Here is a 12,184-nt window from a genome sequence, read left to right on the forward strand (position 1 = left end):
ATTTGATTCCCAGCCAGGGCACACAGGAGAAGCATCCATCTGCTTCTCCACCCCTCCCCCTCTCCTTCCTTTCTGTCTCTCTCTTCCTCTCCCGCAGCCAAGGCTCCATTGGAGCAAAGGTTGGCCCGGGCGCTGAGGATGGCTCCATGGCCTCTGCCTCAGGCGCTAGAATGGCCCTGGTTGCAATAGAGCAACGCCCCAGATGGGCCAAGCATCACCCCCTGGTGGGCATGCCAGGTGGATTCCAGTCAGGCACATGCGGGAGTCTGTCTGACTGCCTCCACATTTCCAACTTCAGAAAAATATAAAATAAAAAAAAATACTTCTCAGGGCCAAGCACCCCAGTCAGCTTCAGGGTGGAATTTTATTTTGAAATGTTTGAGAGAGAAATCTTCCCAATTGATCTATAGTGAGGGTGAGGATTAGTAAATATCACACACACAGACACACACGCATGCACACACACACACACACACAGATACATACACTTTTCTTCATTGAAAACAATTTGAGACTCCTTACAATCTTCAGGGGTGTGTGACTTTGGGCTGCCACCTATGTGTGTGTGCAACTGAGCAGAGACACGTGTAAGACTAAGGGACTTCGGTGGAAGCATGACACGTTTCATCATTTGGTGGTTTTGTCTTCTAAAGGAAAATTTCTTAAAAATGGTAAAGTGATGATGTTAGGAATCTGTTCTTAATTACCACTAAGGAATGTGACAATCTGTTTTACCCCATTCATTGCTTTTGGAAAGTTCTCAGCAACTCGTCTCTTCAGCTGTGTGTATTCAATCACACACACAGTTCCCTGGGACAGAGCACAGGACATTTACATACTTAATCAATGAATAAGACTCATTATTATTAATAAGCACAGACTTTCATACACCGGGAAGTTTCATAAATACCCAATAGACTTGTGTGATTGCTACACTTGTATGATTTGGGATTCCAGTGTAGAAACTTTTTGTTTTTGTTTTGTTTTATTTTCTTAAAAAAGAAGAAGCCTGACCAGGTGATGGCACAGTGGATAGAGCATCAGCGTGGGACACAGAGGACCCAGGTTCGAAACCCCAAGGTCTCCGGCTTCCGTGTGAGCTCATCCAGGTTGAGTGTGGGCTCACACACTTGAGTGTGGAGTCGCTGGCTTGAGCATGGGATCATAGACATGACCCCATGGTCGCTGGTTTGAATCCAAAAGTCACTGGCTTGAGCAAGGGGTCACTTGGTCTGCTGTAGCCCCCCCCCACCCCCCCACCCCCCCACCCCCGTTTAGGCACATATGAAAAAGCAATCAATGAACAACTAATGTACCACAATGAAGAATTGATACGTCTCATCTTTCTCCCTTCCTGCCTGTCTGTACCTGTCTGTCTGTCTGTTTCTCTCTCTTTCTTCACTAAAAGAAGAAGATGATGATGAAGAAGAAGCAATAGAAGCAGCAGCAAAGAGATCCTCCTCTAATGCTATTTTTCATTCATTCTTGCTAAGTCCCAGGCACTGGACGGACTAAAGCCCTGGAAAAACAAAGATAAGTAAGATGGGATTCTGATCAATAAGGAATCCGGTGGAGTGGAGAGTCCATGCAACCAGACTCTGCTACATTCAGGTTAAATAAACAAAAGCACGTGGAGCTTTCAGAACCCTCCGCGGTTGGGAAGAGGTGAAGGGCAGTAACATGTAGCCGCCCTAGGGGAGCACTCCGCCGGATGGGGAGGAAAATGCTTTCCCTTTCCACAGGTCCTTCCCGGGCCAACCTTTCCAAAATGTGCTCTGTAGAACGCTAACCTCTCTAAATGGCTCACCGGCAGGAATAGGGAGAGGCTGCCGCACGTGATCATGTAAGTCTGATAAAAGCCGGATATTCTGCACCCACACCCCTTGGAACTACGCAGTGCGCGTTAGTACGGGAGAGGTGAATCCTGAGAGGGCTCAGAGCAGAAAAGAGTTCGCCTAACTTTGCTTCGCACACTTCTTTCCTCACAGGACCCATTTTTCACATAACATCTATGAACATCCCGTAACTTTAAGGAACATTGTTTAGTCTAAGGGGGACCAGAGAAGTCTCTAAAAATAAACACAAGTGTAACAGGATGCTGAATTGGAATTTTTAATGAGGCAGCAAGATACCATAGATAAGACATTCTAAAATAATGTTTCAGAGTGAGAAGCAGATTTTCAAAAGGAACTGGTTTCATGCCTCTAAAACAACAACAACAACCCCATATACATAAAAGAATGAAAGCATAGAAGCTGAGAAAGAATGTTATAAGGAGGATGTCTTTGAGAGACAGCTCAAGGGGGCGACTCAAGGACCTCACGAAATTCTGCCCAAAGTTGGGAAGCCGGGAAATCAGAGGGCAAGAGGTAGAAAGGGGCTCGGTTTTGTGGCAGATCAAAGGAGAGAAGTTGCTTCATTGGCTAGGCTGGCATTTTTAAATTTTTTTTTTTTTTTTTTTTGAGCTTGCTAGGAACAGGGGGTTAATACGTGTCTCCTGAGAACCATGTGTGGGCCACATGGAAGAGAAAGTGAGCCAGGAGCCATTTTAGATCTTATCAAAAAGTGCTACCTGGAGGAATCTTGGGACCATGGGACTGAGAAGAAAGGGCTAGAATGGTGTGGAGTGGGGCGTGGGGAATCCAGGCTGAGGGGCAGAAGCCGCTGAAGGCAGAGAACGCCCCGCCCACAGCCGAGAAGTGGCATTCGGAGGGGCCCAATGGAACAGTCTCTGGAGGACGCGTGAAAGGGCCCAGAGGAGAGAGCCTGATGTGTGCCACCCATTTTACAACCGTACTGGTCAAGCAAAAATCCCTCTGTGGAAGAAAGGACATTCAACAGTGGCTGTGCAGGCAGAACAATAAACCTTCTACCCCCAAAGCAATGAAGAATCTAGATAAAATAAAAAATTTTAAAAACCTCACCATTTCAGCATTCTGGAAATCAATCAAAGGCCTATGACAATGTCAGCAGTGTTTAGACTTTTAAAAAACTGATGTATTTAAGGTAATAATAGCAGGAGTCTTCGGTGTTCTAAATTGGGGCTATGTGGATTCACTGGCTGATTGCTACCCTGTAAAGACATGAAGGTGAATCCTAAAAAGCCAAGCTTATAAATGAAAGTAAGCATATTCGAAACAGAGCTGAGCTGAGACAACGGTGTCCACATACTGCAGGTGTCACAGATGTAGCCCCACTAAGTTACAAAACAAACAAATTAAGCAGCAACATCAGCCTGGCGGGGACCAGGGCGATCAGAATCCAGAGTTGCTGCAAAAAGTTATCCTGAATGTCCAGTTCCCAACAATAAAAAAATATATAAGAGAGACAAACTAACAGTCAAGTATAACATATGCAAGATAAAAAGCAGTCAATGGAAGCTGAGTGTCTTCAAACGTTAGATTGAACAAAGGAAGACTTAAAAACAGCTTCTGGAAATATGTTTAAAGAACTGAAGAAAGCAATGCTTAAAGAATTAAAGAAAAGGGTGACGTCAATGAAGGAACAAATAGAGATTCTCAATTAGGACACAGATATTATTTTATATGTTTATAAAAAAAATTCTAATGTTGAAAAATACAACTAAAATGAAAAGTTTGCTCTGTGTAGCAAGGTCACTAGCAGATGCAAGATGGAAGAAGAATTAGTGAACTTGAGGATAAACGCTTAGAAATTACCAATCTGAAGAACAGAGAGGAAGGAAGCAAAATAAAGGTAAATGAATAGTTCCTCAGAGACCTGCGGAACAACATCAACTGTGCCAATATTCATGTAATGGGAGTTCCCCAAAAAAAGAAGAGCTATAAAGGGACAGAAAAAACTTTTGAAGGTATAGCAACATAAAACTTTCAAAATCTGATAAAAATCTTAAATCTACTGATCCAAGAAGCACAAAACATTCTAAGTGAAATAAACACAAAGAAATTTGCACCTAAACATAAAGTCTGACTCTTAAAAGCTATAACAGAGACATCTTGAAAGACAGGAAAGAAAAAACTTCTTACATACAGGAAGCATCAATATGAAAATGGTTGACTTCTCTTCTGAAACAGTGGAGGCCAGAAGACAGTAAAATATCATATTCAAAGAGCCGAAAGAAAAATATTCCTAACCAATAATTCTAAATCAGGCAAACTATTTTTTTTTTTAATTTAAGCAAAATACCCCCAAAACATGGTTAAAATAAACAGAAAATTATACTCCTTAAATATGTATTTAACACACAAAAAGCAGTCAAAAAAGAACAGAAAACACAAAGAAAGAAATAGCAAAGTAATAAATGTAAATTCAACCATAAAATGGACACATTAAATGTAAATGACCTAAAATCCAATCAAAAGGTAGAGATTATCATACTGAATAAAAACATAAGAATCCATTATATATATATTGTCTGCAAGTAAAACATCTTATATTTAAAAGCACAAACAGATTAAAAAGCAAAAGTTTGGAAAAAATATGTACCATGCAAATAGCATTTCCAAAAAAAACAACAAACTGGGTGGCTATATTAAAATCAGACAACAAACTTCAAAACCAGAAAAATTAAAGGCAAAGAGAAAATTATTTCATAATAATAAAATGGCCAAGACACCAGGAAGATATAAGAAACAATAGAACCTCAAAATTCATAAAGAAAAAATGTGGCAGAATTGAAAGTAGACATATACAATTTAATAACAATAGTTGGAGATTTTAATCCACTCCCAGAAATTTATCAAATCACTAGACAGTAAATTAGCAAATCAAACAACTTGACATAACTAACATTATGTGTGTTTATGTGTACAGTAAGTCCCCGAGTTACAAACATCCAACTTATGTTCCACTCGTACTTACAAAGAGAGCACCATAGGGCTATTGGTAACCAACAGTTGGACATCAGTGAAAATCATACCATAGAGACTTGACTCCCATGGCAAAGAACTAACCAATGAAGAACTAACCTTATGGAACTAGAGCAGCAGATGACAGCATTTAGGGAGGAAAACAGGAACACAGAAACTCTAGAGCTGAAAAGTTTTCTACTAGAGAGGCAGCTGGTGCTTTTCATCTCACTGAAGCAGGAATGGCAAAGTTAGAGGAGCCAGATCCTGACACAGAGAAGTTCACCTAAGTTTACCACACAGTTACCCAAGGCCTGAGATGCCACAGGGCCATTTATGAGGAGAAAAGAAAAGCTCTGTACAAGCCTCTCTGACTGTCTACTTCAGGAAACTGACTCCAGCAGCAGAATCAAACCCTGTCTCTCACAGTCCCATCCTCTCCAACAAGTCCACCATCTTCTGCATCATCTGAGATGGTTTAAGGCTGTATTTGAAAAGGTTTAAGTGTTTACATGCACAGAGAGGTAAAAATAAATACTCTGTTAAGACAAACATCTAAGTTGCATTTAGTAGGTAAAATGTACCTGTTCCAGCTTACATGCAAATTCCATTTAAGAACAAAACTACAGAACTTATTTTGTTTGTAACCCAGGGACTGCCTATATGTGAGTGTATCTCAAAATCTATTTTGTCTTAGACTATAATTTAATTATCTTGTGGTCAGACACCATGCTCTGTATGATATCAGTCTTTTAAAATTTATTGAGACTTGTTTTATGGCTTACCACATTGTCTTTCCTGGAAAATATTTCAAGTGTGCTTGAAAATCAGAAGTATTCTTCAGCCAATGGGTGGCCACTTTATCATTAGAAAGTATCTTCTTTGTCTCTAATACTCTTTCCAGTCTAGCATACCTGGAGCATTCTCCAGGAAAGACCTGATACTGAATCATAAAACAAGTTTCAATAAATGGAGAAGAATTGAAATCCTACAAAGTATGGCATCTGACCACAAAAGAATTACATTATATATATATAAAAAAAAATCTGGGAAATTCCAAAATATTTAGAAATTAAACACCATCTTTTTAACTGTTTATGGATTGAAAGCCTCAATATTATTAAGATGACATTCTTCCCAAATTGATGATGTATAGATTCAGTGCACTCCTGTCAAAATCTCAGCAGGGTATCTTTGTTTGTTTGCTTGCTTGCCTATTTATTTTTTGCAAAAAAAGAAAAAAAGAACTTGGCAAGCTTATATTAAAATTTACAGGCCTTGGCGGGTTGGCTCAGTGGTAGAGCGTCAGCCTAGTGTGCAGGAGTCCCGGGTTCGATTCCCGGCCAGGGCACACAGGAGAGGCGCCCATCTGCTTCTCCACCCCTCCCCCTCTCCTTCCTCTCTGTCTCTCTCTTCCCCTCCCGCAGCCAAGGCTCCACTGGAGCGAGGATGGCCCGGGTGCTGAGGATGGCTCCTTGGCCTCTGCCTCGGGTGCTAGAATGGCTCTGGTTGCGACAGAGCGACGCCCCAGAGGGGCAGAGCATCACCCCCTGGTGGACATGACCGGGTGGAGCCCGGCCGGGCGCATGCGGGAGTCTGTCTGACTGCCTCCCAGTTTCCAGCTTCAGAAAAATACAAAAAAAAAAAAAAGAATTTACACAGAGGCCTGACCTGTGGTGGCACAGTGGATAAAGCGTCTACCTGGAAATGCTGAGGTCGCCGGTTCGAAACCCTGGGCTTGCCTGGTCAAGGCACACATGGGAGTTGATGCTTCCAGCTCCTCCCCCCTTCTCTCTCTCTGTTTCTCTCTCTCCCTCTCTCTCTCCTCTCTAAAAATGAATAAATAAAATTTAAAAAAATTTACACAGAAATGCACAGCAACTAGAATAACAAAAAAAAAATGGAAATGAACAAAGTTGGAGGATTTAGACTACCCAGTTTTAACACTTACTATAATGCTACAGTAATCAGGACAGTGTGGTATTGGCCCTGTCTGGGTGGTTCAGTGGATAGAGCATTGTCTCTGTGCTTCCTGGTCACGGGTTCACTCTGTAGTCAGGTTGCATACTAGAGGTAACCAATGAGTGCACAACTAAAGGGAACAATTAAGCAGAACAATGAGTTAATGCCTCTCTCTCTCAAATCAATGGAAAATTCGTTTAAAAAGACAGTGTGGTGTGGACATACAAATGGGCATATAGAATCTACATATGACATATTTATACAATATAGATCAATGAGGCAGAATTAAAAGTGCAGAAATAGAACCTTTCATTTCTGTACAATTTATCTTTAACAGTTCAATGCGGAAAGAATAGATTTTTCAACAAATGGTGTTAAAACTATAAAACTTCTTAGAATAAAAATAGAAGAAAACCTTTGACTTGGGTTAATCAAAGAGTTCTTAGATAGGTCACTAAACACACAATCCATAAAAGAACAAAGTGATAAACTGGGCTTTGTCACAATTTTAAAGTTTCACATTTCAAAAGACACTTTGGAAATGAAAATAAAAAGACAAGCCAGATATGGGAAAAATATTTGTGAATCATGTATTTGATAAAGGACTTACATCCAAATATTTAAAGAACTCCCACGCAGAAATAATAAGACAAACAATCCAATTTTAGAAATGAGCATAAGGCCCTGGCCAGTTAGCTCAATTGGTTAAGAACATCTCCTGAAACAAGGTTGTGGGTTCAATCCCCAGTCAGGGCACTCACAGGAAGCAGCCAGTGAGTGCACGACTGAATGGAACAACTAACGAATGCTTCCCTTCCCCCTCCCTTCTCTGTCTCTCTGAAAACAATAAAGAAGTTAAGCCTTGACCAGATAGCTCAGCTGGAGCGTCATCCAGAGCACAAAAGGTTGCCGGTTCGATCCCGGGTCAGGGCTCATACAAGAACAACTCGAGATTCCTGTCTCTCCCTGCATCCCTTAAAAAAGAAAAGGAAACAAAGAGCATAAAAGAAAAAACCCATGGACATGAACAACAGTGTGGTGATTGTGGGAGGAGGGGGGTAGGGAGAGGTGGAGGAGGGTGAGTGGTGACAAAGGACAGTGGACTAGGATTGATGAACACACACAACAGTGCACAGATGATAGAATTGTGCGCCTGACGCGTGCATAATTTTGTTAACCACTGTCATTCCAATACATTCAATTAAAAGGAAAAAAATACATTTTGAAAAATGGGCAAGATTTTTAATTTTACTGTTCAATTACAGTTTGCATTCAACACTTTTCCTGTTCCATTCAGGTGTACAGCAGAACAAATAGACATTCCATAGGTTACAAAATGTTTCCTTCAATAATTCCAGTGGCCCCTGGCACCGTAGGGTATTGTTGACTGACTATACTCCCCAGGCTGTGCTTTACATCCCATGACTATGTTGTAAGTACCAACTAGGACTTCTGAATCTCATCACCGTTTCCCCCCACCCCCCAACACCCCTCTCCCAGCCTCCACCAGTTTGTTCTTTTCATCTATAACCTTGTTTCTTTTTTTTGTTTGTTTGTTTGTTTTTTGTTTTGTTTTTTACAGAGACAGAGAGAGAGCCAGAGAGAGGGATAGACAGGGACAGACAGACAGGAATAGAGAGATGAGAAGCATCAATCATTAGTTTTTCATTGCACGTTGCAACACCTTAATTGTTCATTGATTGCTTTCTCGTATGTGCATTGACCGTGGGCCTTCAGCAGACCGAGTAACCCCTTGCTCGAGCTGGCGACCTTGGGGTCTCAAACCTGGGTCCTCGGCATCCCAGTCCAATGCTCTATCCACTGCGCCACCGTCCGGTCAGGCTGTTTCTATTTTATTTACTCGTTAATTTTGTTCTTTAGATTCCACACATAGTGATATTATATGGCATTTGTCTTTCTTCTTTTGGCATATTGGCATAGTACACTCCAGGTCCACTCATGGTGTCACAAATAGTAAGACTTCATTCTTTTTTATGGCTGATATTCCATAGTCTATGCACTACAACATTTTTATCCACTTGTCCGTTGACGAAAAATGGACAAAGATTTTAATATACACTTCATAAGAAGAGATACAAAGATGGCTGATAAGTACATTAAGAGATACTCAACATCACTAGTCATTAGGGAAATGAGAATTAATGAGATACCTCTATATCTATTAGAGTGACTAGAATAAAAAAAAAGACAATTGTTGGTGAGGATGTAGAAAAATGGGAATCTTCACATATTGCTGATTGACATGCAAAATGCTACAGCCCCTTTGGAAAACAGTTTGGATGTTCCTTAAAAACTTAAATATAAACACACTATTCAAGGCAGAAATTCCTTTTTCAGAAACAAACCTAAGAGAAATAAAAATATATGTCCACAGAAAGACATGCATGTGAATGTCCATACAACATTGTTCCACAATATCCAAGGACTGGAAACAACCCAGTGTCCACCAACTCTTGAATGGATGGATAAAATGTTATCTGTCCCTACAATAGAATACTAATTAGCGATAAAAAGGAACAGATTTCTGATTCGTATCATAATATAAATAAGCATCAAGAAGTTTATGTTGTGAAAGAATCCAGATACAAAACAGGACACACTGTATTATTCCATTTAAAGGAAACAACCAGAAAAAAGCAAATTTATAAAGACAAGAGAGCAGATCAGGGTTCCCTTGCATTAGGAGAAGGACGGGGATTAACTGCGAACGGGCTCAAGAGAACTTTTGGGGGTAATGGAAATGTTCTAAGAGTTAAAATGATGATGATTGCGCAAGTCTATAAATCGTCTCAATTTATTGAGTTACACACTCACAATGGGTAAACTTTGTGGGGTATAAATTATGGTATGCAGAACTGTTTAGAGAAAGAAAATAACTTTCCTGCCACTCCTCCTCCCTCCCAACTTCAATCCTGAAGGGACAATGAGGGCGGGGAAGAGTGAGGTCCGGAAGAGAGAAGGGTGCTAACCACATCCTTTCCCCAAAGGTAGGCAGTTAGACTGCAACCAAATTTAGCTGAGGAGGAGGGTGGGGGTCAGAGAAGAAGGGAGCTTTACTCCAAATAGAAATTGAGATGCACACAGGATTTAAACCTCGTCTGTGTTTTACACCCAGACATGTTTGTGGAACTTGGCATCGCCTACTAAGGAACGGGGAAGTCATAGGGCCTGAGATTTCCCCTTGTAGCAGGGAAAAAACACACGCCTCTCAATGTTATATGTGTGAAAGGGTAGCAGGAGACAGAGGTAAAGTTGATTTTATAATCACCTCCCCCATGAAAACTAATTTTTTAGCCTCTGGTGACACAAGGATCAGAAAGAGAGCAACAAAGACACCAATTCAGCAGTACAACAAAGGGTCGAGTCGAAGCCTTTGGGAAGCAGAAGAACTTTGAACTCAGAATCTTTCAGACCTGGCTTTCAGTCCCGTCTTGGCTATTTAATAGCTGAGCGACTTTGGGGATGTCACTTAACCTCTTTGACTTCGAATTAATTACGGTAGTAATAGCTACCTCAAGTGGTTACTGTAAGGATGAAGTGTGATAACGAATATGGCAGAATTTTGAGAGAGGACAGACCAGTCCAGGTGTATCACTCAGGGTTCACTCAGGAAAGATGAACTGTTATGGGAGATGGAGAATCACCTCATAGGGATGAGGCCTAGAATGAGATTGGCCGTGCAGTCTACCTAATACTCTCCCTTCTGTATCTCATGCCAAACCCAAAGTCAGCAGAGCTGGAAGTTGTGAAGGGAAGATAAATGTGAGTTGGGGAGACTAAGGTTCAGCTGGAACCTGGAAGATGACCCAGTGGCCTGCAGGGTTAGCTGGCACCTTGGACACACAGCTTCAGGTATATTTAGTTCCGGAATCAGAGAAGGAAGGACATCCAGGGAGATCGGGCAGAGCTGCGAGCCCAGCGTCTATCTACCCCCCCCCCCCCCATCAACAACGTGAACCAGCAGATCAGCCCCAGTGCGCATGAGTCCTGCCGCAACCTTCAGAGAGTAACTAAGTGACTAGACAGCTTCACTTCTGCCTTTCAAACCCTATGCAAATTTCTCTTATGGTCACCGTTAACCTGAAACCAGGCAGAGAATTCTGGAAACATAGTCTCAGCTTAGCTAAACAGGCATAATACAATGCACCACAGCCCACCCCTGACAACTTGGCATCCATACATATTTTTTCAGTCATATTTAGCATCCAAATAAAGGCAATAACAAAATTATCCTTCGCCTCCCATGATGCAACAAATACATGTGCCACCAAAAACAGAGTAACCTTCTCTGTAAAAAAAAAGAAAACAAAGTTCTTTTGTCCATCTTTGGGCGAAGCTCATTCCTCTTCCAAATGAGTCATACTCATCTGGTGATATCTTGTAAATTAAATACTAAGATATAAAGATCACTACTATTAACACATCTTACAATTGATGGTAAAGAAATGGCAAAGGAAGAGGAGAAAAATAGGTTAATATATTCATATCAAATTAAGGAAGAAATATTCGTAACTATTTTAGTCCTCATTTCTGCAATTGGTCATATGGCTGTAGCTGGTATTGATAACTACCTTCTTCAACTACCGTTCAGTACTCCCTCTCAATAAGCACCTTCAGGTGGTTAGTTTCTCATCTGATGGGGATGAACCAAGTTTTATCCCTCAAGGGTTAGGAGCACTAGCAGGCCAGCCTGTTCTAGGTTGCTACAGTTTGCCATTGATTTCTATCACTCGACACTGGAGAACGAACAGATGCCCCCAGGAATCTCCCGAATTCCAGATACACTAGCATATTCCTCCTTCCCCCGGTGGATAGTAGCAAACAGTTTTTCCTTTGGAATAATCACCTACACGGGTACCGTAGTTCTCCTTCTTTGTCTCTTATTCTCTAGCATGAAGAGCTCAAAGAGGCCAGGAAGAAGTTCCAACTTCCAAATGAATGGGCTCATTGTGGTGGTTGGATGTATTTCTCCTGTGGAAACTGAGCTCTCTAGACAAGAAGAGCCCCCAAATACAGGGACAAGAAACAAAATTTCACTAGTGGTATCACTAGTGGAAATGGTAAGAGAACTCACTCTCATTTCTACTCTTGGATTCAAGAGCCCATGAGTTCCGACCATGGACGAAAGAGCACCGTATCTTGATCATGGGTTAGAGCGCAGGCCTTATCCTGTTGGGCATTGTCCCAGCTCCGCGAGGTGCCCAGCCCTGCAACCAGTGCCTTGACTGTATCGTCCAAAGGCCATTCCACAATTTCAGCTGCTTTCAGAGGGATGAAAAACATGACACGATCAGGAACGATCTATGAGCACGAGCATATTGCTATGCTTCCTGGGGTGTAAAATGAGTTCCTTGGTCAGAAGCGACACTGTGTTG

Source organism: Saccopteryx leptura, chromosome 1 (assembly GCF_036850995.1).
Source record: "Saccopteryx leptura isolate mSacLep1 chromosome 1, mSacLep1_pri_phased_curated, whole genome shotgun sequence".
Lineage (NCBI taxonomy): Eukaryota > Metazoa > Chordata > Mammalia > Chiroptera > Emballonuridae > Saccopteryx > Saccopteryx leptura.